This window comes from Oryza glaberrima, chromosome 10, assembly GCF_000147395.1.
Source record: "Oryza glaberrima chromosome 10, OglaRS2, whole genome shotgun sequence".
NCBI classification, from domain to species: Eukaryota; Viridiplantae; Streptophyta; class Magnoliopsida; order Poales; family Poaceae; genus Oryza; species Oryza glaberrima.
The window spans coordinates 12,153,002-12,163,728 of record NC_068335.1 but is presented as its reverse complement, the minus strand read 5'-3'; the positions used below and the strand labels follow the sequence as shown (position 1 = coordinate 12,163,728).

Genomic DNA, 10,727 nt, shown 5'->3' with positions numbered 1-10,727 from the left:
AAAAAAAAAAGGGAGTAAAGATCTTTTTTTTTATTTGCATGGCCCTGTTGCTGCATGGTTTATATATATTATGCATATATATGTTTCAATACATATATATATATATATATATGCAAATGCATATGTATATGTATAAAATACACATATATGTATTAGACACGTATAATTTAAAGCACTTAACATTTTATGTGCATATATGACCAAAATATATATTTACACTAAAGTAAATGTGTACATATATAAATATAGACATGTATTACAATTCATTATGTGCTCTAGCTACGGCTTCGATGTCGGTGTTATCTCAGAAGAAGAAGGACCGCCGTTATGAATTGTCGATCCGTCGTAGTAGAATTCACACTCGGGATCAAGGACTTATTCGTTGATGAATCCCATCAGTTGTTCTTGAACAACCATGATAAATTCCTTGTGTGTGAGGTTGTCCCTCATGTGAATAACCTATGAATGTATGAAATTAATTAATAAACAAGAAATCGATACGTACGCAATGAAATTTTGAATGGTTTATACGTACATTGAGCTCTCTTGTGGTGTAGATTTGGGTTGTAAGGCAGTGGGAATACTCCAATACGTAGTAGCCGCATAAGTTAGTTCTCTGGTTCTGCTTTACGCACTATACATGAGAAACGACGAGAGATATTTAATATACACTTATATTTGAATTAGAGATTCAATATAATTTTGGAGCATGTACTCACTGGAAAATTAAACCACCGGCTAAGTTTTTCTTTCCAAGTCCGCGGACCAATTGACGGAACCGATCCTAAGCCCTACATGGAGTTTCAAGCTATGATTAATTATTATCCGAGATCCGCATAGTAGCAATAGCAAAATTCGTAATAACAGTGAAACATATGACATTACCTGTCTATAAGTTCAAAAACCTAGTCAAAAGTAGACTCCTCTTTATTTATTGAGTCATAGACATTGACTCTGCTTGCCTCCAAGTCGAAAAGTAAAAGGACCCAGTGGAATCTGCAATTTGCGTGAGATGATATATGGAACTGTATATGTATGTACGGGAACGAAATTTGTTCGGAAGACAGTAAAAACTAACTCTGCGTTGTACGGCAGTAGTATGAACATCTTGAAATGCTGCTCCTTCAGGAGATGGACGAGAGTGTCCTCTGTGTCTTTCGGATACTTGTTGATCATTTCGATGTTAACTTTCCGAGAGTCGATGAATCCAGTATCGAAAACCCCCCGCCGTCGGGCCCTTTGAATCTCCATTCTACAACGATTAAAGGAATTATTATGGTGTACATATATACAAGGACCTAATTAAGGAACATAATAAATCTAACTCAACAATACTTACAAAATCCATGAGCTCAGAAGAGAGACGTCGAGGGCGTCCAGATGGTATAGGTCAAAGACATCCTCGAACGGGATCCAGAGAACATCTTCTCCTTGGAGGAAGTCGGAGCTTCTGATCCTTGCTCCAACCACCTCTCTACCGTTGGCGCTCATTTCCATGTACCGTTCATGAAATCGGTACATCTATGTCGATAGGGACTTTAGCAGCTCAGGCTTGACAAGCGGTTTACCGAGTTCAAACTGGTATTTCACTTCCACCGTTGGGATTGGTGCGCCTTTAAGCAACTGATCCCTAGTTAGTCCGGTGTCAGAAATGAATTATTTTATTCCAATTTCTAGCCCGGTCACCAACGGCTCGACCTCCTGGTTTGGTTGCTCTCCAAGTTGAGGGACAGGTTTGGACTTCCCATAATATGCTTTCTTAAGTGTTCGCTCATAGTCCGTTAGCTTTAAGACCTCCTTGACTGGTTTCGACATTTTCTTGAAGAAGTTCTTCACACTCGGGTCTACAGGTATCTTTTTTTCTGGACTCTGAGACTTCAATTGCCTCTTCACCTATGTTGCCACATAAGCGTCAAGCTCCTCTTATGTGCAATCGTACAGTGGCTCCTTGTTTTCGGCTACGTCAACTTTCGCCTTCTTCGTTGCCCTTGTGCAGGCAGGCGGTGGTGCTTAGCGAGACCTTGACTTGGAAGGTGCCGGAGGACACGGCGCAGGAGCCGAAGAAGACGGTGCAGGAGCCTGAGAAGGAGACGGTGCAGGAGCCTAAGGAGGAGATGGTGCACGAGGCTGAGGAGGTGGAGGAGGCGGAGGAGATGGCAGAGCCGGAGGAGATGGTGCAGGAGACACCGCTTGTCGCCTAGGAAGGATGATGTAGCGCTTGCGCCATAGTATATTGGCGTGGCTTGTGTCTCGTAGATGCGTCTCACTGTCTCCTCCAGGGTAGTCCAACTCGAGGTCCTCGTACGCGGCTTCCACCATCTCAACTTTGACCCTCGAGTATCCTGGTGGAATCGGCCTACAGTGGTAAGTCCCTGAAGGATGGCCATTCCCGACGCCACCTTCACGTGATGAGAGGTTATCTATTAGTAATCAACCTAAACAGCAACTTGCGGAATGTACATGTCAAAAATCGTAAAACTACGAGCATACCTTGATTGATAAGTTCTTTAAGGTAATATGCAGCTCACATGGTGTCCGCTGCGTGATTTCATCAACAGGGCAAGTGGTTTCGTCCTGAGTTTGCATGGCGACCATGCTCTATGTTCCTACCTGCCCCGTTGAGGCGCAACTGCTACGATTGCCTGAGGGGCTGACCATGATAGGAGGAATGTACGGCTGGGGCTCCTAGCTCCGATGTGCGGCCATGCGTTCAACCACCTTTCTTGCCACCTCCTCTTGCATGCTGAGCTCGTAGTTCGATACCATGTACTCGAGATCTGCAATCTTCGCCTCGGTATCTCTCTTGCTCCTTATCCGACTCCTGTACGTGTGAATGTCCTCCTTGAATCCAATCTTCCAAGGAACCACACCTTTCCCTCGCGTTCGTCCTGGATGCTCGGAAGTCTGCAGGACGAGTGTAAGCTCGTCCTTCTCTCTATCGGGTCAGAACATGCCTTGAGAAGGGGCTTCCACTACGTCCGTTAGTCGACTAGCACCCTCGCGTATCTGATCCTGAACACCAGGGAGCCATCAGCGGGGTTGAGCATTCCACCGTGAGCATAGTACCAGAACTTCGATCGATCCGACCATTTAGAGGTGGCCGGTTCGATACCCCCTTAATCAAGCCGGCTTCCATCTCCTCCCACTTTGGCATTGCGACGCTGTAGCCGCCTGACCCCAGGTGGTGATGGTACTTCTTCTTAGCGGCATTTTCTTTGTTTTGGTCCATCAGCACTTGCCCTTGTTGCCCTATCTTGTAAGCAACAAACTCATCCCAATGATCCCTGAGCTTTGGGAATGAGTTGAAGTTCGGTGTCTGCCCCTTCAGGATGCATTTCTGGTAGAGGTCTCCCTTATAGCTCTGAAACTGTTCAGCCATTTTCTTAAGAGTCCACTGTTTCACTTTATTCTCCGTACCCACAGGGAGCGTGAACGTCTCGAGCATTGTGGTCCACAACATCTCTTTTCTCTGAATCCGGGACAAAACTATCATAATCCCCGCGTGCCCTTGTTCTGCGCCAGTACACCGTGCTGACAGACACGTTATCACTCACAACCCAACCACTGTGACGTACAAAATTCCTAGCTGCATTTGACGGGGCACTAGTTTGGCTATCTTCGTCAACTTCAGTTACGATGTGCCGACCCTCAATCTTCTTCGCGGCACCTCGTTGTCCGCGTGCCCTCTTCTCTCCAGTGGAGGGTTGACTTCCACTAGCCTCCTCCACCTCGTTCCCCTCCTCATTCCCTCCACGTTCCTCTCCTCATTCCCCTCCTCATTCCCCTCCTCGTTCAGGTAATGGTTCGGATCCTCGTTCCCCTCTTCTTCGTTCCCGTACTGGCTGCTTCCCTCTGCGATCGTGTCGTATAGTATCTGTTCGTCATCGCGATCAGCTGTCGTAGGCCCTCCAGACCTTCCATTATATTTGAGAGATGAAGTGAATAACTCAAGTCATCAAACAAACATAATGAAACATCCGACGTCTCGAGAGAAGAATATTGGAGACATTGCTAGGCCTTTAGCCTGCTAGTCAACTTCAGCCTGAGATGTGCCCATCAAACCACTCGAAGGCGGCGTTCAGATGTGTTACACATTCAGGAGACTTGACAAAATGGCTAAAGATCTACAACAGCTCAAATATTCTGAACTCATACTCATGTGAATCTAGTTCCCAGGATGTGCACTAGATTCACACTTTCATCCTAAGCATGAATATACAAAGCAAAATACATCCAAAGCAAATGAAATTCAGATTACAACTACTTAATAGATACATAGGCCGACCGGCCAAATATAGCTACATCAGAGAGCAGCGGAAGCTTGACTACCCAATCCTCAAGCACACCGAGTAGGGGTTTACCCCATTAAGTTCAAATCCTAGAAGAAGTAGACGAAACCCGCATCACTCAATTAAACTAAGCCTATTCCTGCAAAACATAAATTTGACAAAACATGTCAAGACTCAAATTAATGTACTAGCAAGAGCACTATCAAACCTACATACATGAAAGCTCTAAGTCAATGGAAGGCTATTTGTAGTCTCAATTTTCAGCATAAAGCCAATTTTAGTTCACAAACCATTTGCAACGTAATTTAAGCAAATCATTTGAGCAATATGTAAAGCATATTAATCATGGCATGATATCAACATAAATAGATAGACATCATTCCCTTACAACACAACAGGAAGTAAGGCAATCATATCACATATACCATTCTCATCATCATTTCAAATCATTTAGTTTCAAGAAACATTTAGAAAACTCAAGATTATACCCATAGCACATCATCATGTTGCTCATGACCGTGAGCACGGCTAATGGATTAGTTTTTAGAACTCTGTAGAGTTTGTACAGCTTTACCCACAAGATGTGAATCGCTCTAGTTTGTCCGGTACCAGTCGGTACCACCATACTCTACACATTGAGTACGGTCTAGAGGTCACAACGAGGCTTTTACATTAATTGTTGTCTAACCTTGCATGAGCACGATATGTGTTCCTCCATCCTAGACCATACACGTTATATGACCTAGAACCGTTAAGTGGCGGGCCAACGCCTTAAACTTAACGCCGTGGTGGCGGACACAATGGGAACTCACCACGTGGCACAATATCGTTGTATTGGACACACTTAGACGCCCATGCCGTAAGGCGGAACAGTACACTCGTCCCCACACGAAAATCACACACGTAGGGAATTTATCATCCTAGGATCACACACACACATGGGTAGTTCCTCTAGGTAGTCCACAGTACACTCGTGGCGCCTACCTATACTACAACGGCCTCCCGAATGCAAGATTAGACAAGTTCTTAACTTAATAGGCTAAGGTCCCCCCATAAAGACACATGTGGATGTACGGTAAACACAATGGGTGATATGATGTTCGGTCCTTAATCGACTTAGGCGAACACTCCCCCTATTAGTATGCAACTACTACCATATGCATACCACTTGCCGCCTAAGTCTAAAATCACATTTTATCTCATTTTATTCCACAAATAATCAGAGAATCACCTCTGTCCATAATGTTCAAAAAGGTTTGCAAAAAGTATAGTAAGTGAACCATAACCATGTTTTTATTTATTACTAAGCAAGGCTAAGCATTTGCACTTTATAAAAGCATAGTATTATTATATGAGCACAACTAAAGTACTCTAATTAATCCTAAGGTTCAAAGGAAGTGATTTTCAAATGGTGAGTTATGCATCTTTTTAAGGGACAACTACAATCTATAGTTTGGAAGTACCGTTAGTTAGAAATACGCGTGCAAATTTACAATCAAAACATTTAGCCCGAAAACATAGGATTCAATATGTTCAAAGGATGGGCAACACTTCCCCTGATTTATATAAGACCTTCCTGAGATCAGCTATAAGTCCAAACACCTCACCGATAACAAATTCACCGTCTAAAAGAAATAACAGTAACGATAAATGCCAAAACATGTAAAAAATCTAAAATGCCCTAAAATGCATGAGTTTATAAGTGTGGTTAGGTACTGGTCTAAGATGAATTTAGGTGAAAGAATTTTTATTTTATCATTTTGCATTTGAGAGTTATTAATTTTCAAAGTTTAATACTAGTAATAGATTAATTAAGCTCTAACCGTCCTTAGGTGCATTTTAGGGTCAAGTTTAATACTAGAAATGATGGCTTGCTGCAGTTAAGGGGATGTTCACAGGAGTTCAACAAAGTTGGTTTCACAATTTTTAGAGTTAGGATGATTTTACTAGTAATTTAACAAGCTAAGTGATTTATTATAGTAGTTGTTAAATATTTCAAATTTTAGACAAGTTTTGGGTACTGTAAGTGCCATAATTTATTTTATAAAAACTAAGTTCATGGTTCTTAGAATCTAACAAACCTAAGATCGCTTCATTTAGAGTTGTCTTAAATTTTATATGAATTCTAGAAGTTTATATACCGTTCTTTAATATTAATTCATTATTCAAATTTTAGTGATGTTTTTGGATATGGTTTCTTCTACAGATTTATCGAAAGAACAAATGTACATGCTTTTATAATACTAAAAAAATTTAGTTTGTCTCATTTGGAGTTAAAATAAATTACTTATGGGTTTATAGTTTCTAGTTTACACTATACTAGTTATTTTACCAATTAAATAGTTGGTGATGATTTTAATACAGAAACTATCAAGTTTTAGTATGACTTTGTGAGCACACTGGAACTTGGTTCACTCCAAATTAAGTTAAGATGAATTTCATATGAATTTTCTAAGTTGGAGATTGCTCTATGTTCACTATTTCTTATGTGAATTATTAGAGCTATTTCTTCTACTATAAGTGCCAAGTTTTATGTTTCTAAATTAAAGTTCATAAGTTTTTGAGTTCACAGAAATTTGATTCATCTCAAAATGAGCTAAAATGGATTTTGTGTGCATTTTACAATTTTGGTCATTTTTCTGTTGAACAAATATTGGTCTGAGTATTTTTCTTATTATTTTCCAGATTTTAAAATGATTGGGTCCACCGGTCAGTGAGAGCAAATATGCAGAATAGTCCCTGGAGTTTCTAGGGTTAGGTCCCGAGGTCCCTAGCACATGTCTAATTTCATTTTCATTAAGAGTACTCAAGTTTTTGTATATTTATAATTAGATCCAGGTCCTACATGTCATTCTTAGTATTTTTACAGGATAAACCCTACATGATTTTAAATTCTTGCTAATCATCATCATTAAGGACTAATGAGGCAAGGCCCACCTGTCATGGGCTTGGGGAGGAGAACAGAGCAGCGGCAGAAGCAGAGCGGAGGCGAAGGCGAGCTTGCCGGCGATGCCGACGGCGAACGGCGGCGAGTTGGACGATGCGTCCAAAAAGAAAAAGGTAGAGCATCTCCTCGCGAACCCAACGGTGGTCATATCATTGCCGGAGACGATCGGAGTTGATGGTGGCGGTAGTGCAAGCGGCGACGGATTCAAGGCTGTAGATGCATATGAAGCTATAAGCTAGTCCTGGCCAAATCAATGCATGCATGCACATCTACAAGGCTCTAGGATGCTTACTGAAGGTTGCCCGTACACTGACGAAGCTTGGACGACGACGGCGAACCGAGGAACGCTCCGGCGGCGGCGGAAAACGGCATAGCCACGGAGTCGGTGTTCCTCCGGTCTTCGAGCTGCGAAGGAAAGGATTGGAACGGCTTTAAGATGCCATTAGGATGCTATTAGTACAAGGAATCGCGCCGAAGCTCACCCGAGAGCGATGCTATTAGTACGGGAAAAGCCGGTGGCCGGACTTGGGGAAGAAGAGTTCGATCTCCTCAACGGCGGCGTTTTGCCTCGATATTCTTTGGGCGTCCTTCTCCTGGTACCTAGGCGACGTCGGTGGCGCAATGGCTTGGTCAGAAAAGGCTCGAGTCGACCGGAACGGCGAAGTGGCCGACGGCGGCGCTCTGGACACCGAGGACGCCGATGAGCTCGACACAAGGTGTTCGATCCATGCCAAAGGGTAAAGAAAGAACAGGAGTGAGTTAGGCATGGTCTATAGATCACGTTCTAACGATTAGATTGTGACAAAGCTCACTAGAGAATCCTTGCTAGGGATCAAACACCTTCGGGAAGAGAGAAGAAGTGATTGTTCTTGGTAGAGTGAGATTTAGGGTGAATGTTGATTTTGGAGCTCTTTCATTCTCTCTCTCTCATTAACAAATAAAATTTGTAGATAAATGAGAGATTCACCAAGGTAGTATGGCTGAATAAGGGATGACAAGTGGGTCTAAGTTGATGTACTCTAGGTTTATATGAGTGGTAAGCTAGATAGATGGGTGAGAGTTGTATTTTTGTCCTCCTCTCTCTCACCTTTAGAAAAATAAAAGATAATTTAAATGAGAGATGTGTAGATCATATGTTAGGCTGTGATGAGGATGGCACATGGGTCCCATAATGGCTTGGTCCCACATGTTAGAGAGATGTAGAAGAAGAGCCCTAGAAGCTCTAAATATTCTAAGTGTTGAAACTATACCAACATGTGGTTTATTTCCATCTCCTTTCTTCCATTTAGTTTAGAATTTTGGGGAGATAAGGTTGCTTCAAGGTGGACAAGGATTTGATGGTTCAATGTGCCAAGTTCCAAGATTTAATTACGTTTTTAGTTACCATGGTAATTTAGTAAAGAAGTCTAAGTTACTATGTTGGCTGCAGTCTAAATATTGTTTAAGTAACTTGTGGCTCTCATTTCATGTGGTTACATTTCGAATTTAATTAAGCCATTGCACTAGATGGTAGAGTACACTATAGTGAACATTTTGACCAAGTGGTTTAGCTAGATAAGTTATGGTTAAACTTTTGGTGAAGGTGCAAAGTAGGCTAAATGATGTGCTGTTTTCCAGATTTCTAGGTGAGTTGTAGGAATTATTTGAGATACTATTTGATGTGATAAATTCAAACTAAAATTACTATAGACTTAGGATGTTGTTTAATATTTATGAGAATATTTGTGGTATTTATTGTTGCTTCATCTATTTTTAAGAATTTCCTTTAGACATCACATGCATATGCAACCTATTATGAGATGCACCACAAAGATCCAAAAACAATCTCAAAACAATAATATGCACATGCAAGCAAGTTCATTTTATCTCTTATTTTGAAACCTACCTTTCCATTTGTTATATATATATATATATATATATATATATATAACTTAACTATCTTTAGTTAGGTTAGCAATTCAAAACCGAGAAAATTAGGTTTCTAGTTTAAGGTCAAAGCAAAATATTTGATTTTGAAATTTGTTACCACAAGATTTGTAAACTTTTATTTTGGTCTTAGGTTTGTTTTGCCAACTAGACTATGTGTTTTATTTTATTTAAGGGAGTTGTATGCTCTAGTATGCTTCTATGTTCACCGAAAACTATAGAATTCACAAAGTTTTAAATTTTTCTCAAAAATTTTCCTAGGTGAAATTCCTGGTATGTTACATCAGCCATCTGTTCATACAAGAAATATTTATAGGCGCTTGTTATAATATCATATGCTTTAATAAGAAATGTTAAAAATTGTAATAATCATATATAAGTAACATATGCCACACAACAATTGTATTATGTGGTTCTTCAATATACATCCAAAACAATTTACATCATCCTAGATTTAAAGTTGGTTTAAACTCTAATAATCATATATTGACTTATGTTGGGTATATGTTAAATACAGGCTAATTATTACAATGTAATAACAATTCTAATAGTCATATATATATTTACCATATGCGTTAATCACAATTGTTAGTTGTAATAATCATATATAAGTAACATATGCCACACAACAATTGTATTATATGGTTCTTCAATATACATCCAAAACAATTTACATCGTCCTAGTTTTAAAATTGGTTTAAACTGTAATAAACATATATTGACCTATGTCGGGTATATGTTAAATACAGGCTAATTATTACAATGTAATAACAATTCTAATAATCATATATATTTACCATATGCGTTAATCAAAATTGTTAATAATTGTAATAATCATATATAACTAACATATGCATGTTTCAAAATTGTTTTAACAAATTCTAATATTCATATATAATTACCATATTACAATGTGATAACGATTGTTACAATTGAAAACAATATTAAATCATATATGTTCGTTAATGTAACTTGCCTGAGCAAATTCCTCCGAGGGCCTGCTACCACTTAGGCTTGAGCGACGGCAATGGCCAGTGCTGGACCACGTATTTTTCTGCAAAATGCAAAGAAATGTATTAGTCTGAATTGTTGTCACACCTTGAAGTTCTTCTCCCAAGCTTAAATTAATTAATAAATGGTCTCAAGAAATTATCTGAGAAGCGGCAAGAGAGAAATCCTAATTTAATAAATGCAAATAATAATCGGAAAAGGCATGTGGAATTTTTCTTGGGTTCTACATGTCAAAATATGCTAACAGGATTTTTAGTTGAATTTTCAGAGCTCCAGAAATAATTTTAACCAATTAAAATTGAGCACAAGCAATTATTAAATCCCTGGAAATCCTTTTCTTTTTCTTTTTCTTTTCTTTTTCCCCCTCCTTTTTCCTTCTTGGGCTGTCGGCCTATTCCCCTCCCACGCGCGCCCCTCTTGTTGGGCCGGCCCGAGGCCGTGGCCTAGCTGGCTGCCGCGCCCCTCCTCCCTCCCGGGGTCACCGACAGGTGGGGCCCACCTGTCGGGCCCGTCCCCTACCTCCGGCCGGCGCCGCCCGTGCCTGCAACGTCCGC

The 10,727-nt window shown here is 40.4% G+C and overlaps 1 long non-coding RNA gene across 1 annotated transcript; it reads right to left on the bottom strand.

The window, feature by feature from the left end:
- Nucleotides 1–4,322: 4,322 nt before the first annotated feature.
- Nucleotides 4,323–8,071, bottom strand: LOC127753169 (uncharacterized). The gene is made up of 4 exons (XR_008012495.1): nt 7,719–8,071; nt 7,529–7,641; nt 7,227–7,446; nt 4,323–4,428 (listed from the first exon to the last, which is right to left on the bottom strand). It is a non-coding gene; the product is annotated as an uncharacterized LOC127753169 (long non-coding RNA).
- Nucleotides 8,072–10,727: the final 2,656 nt, after the last annotated feature.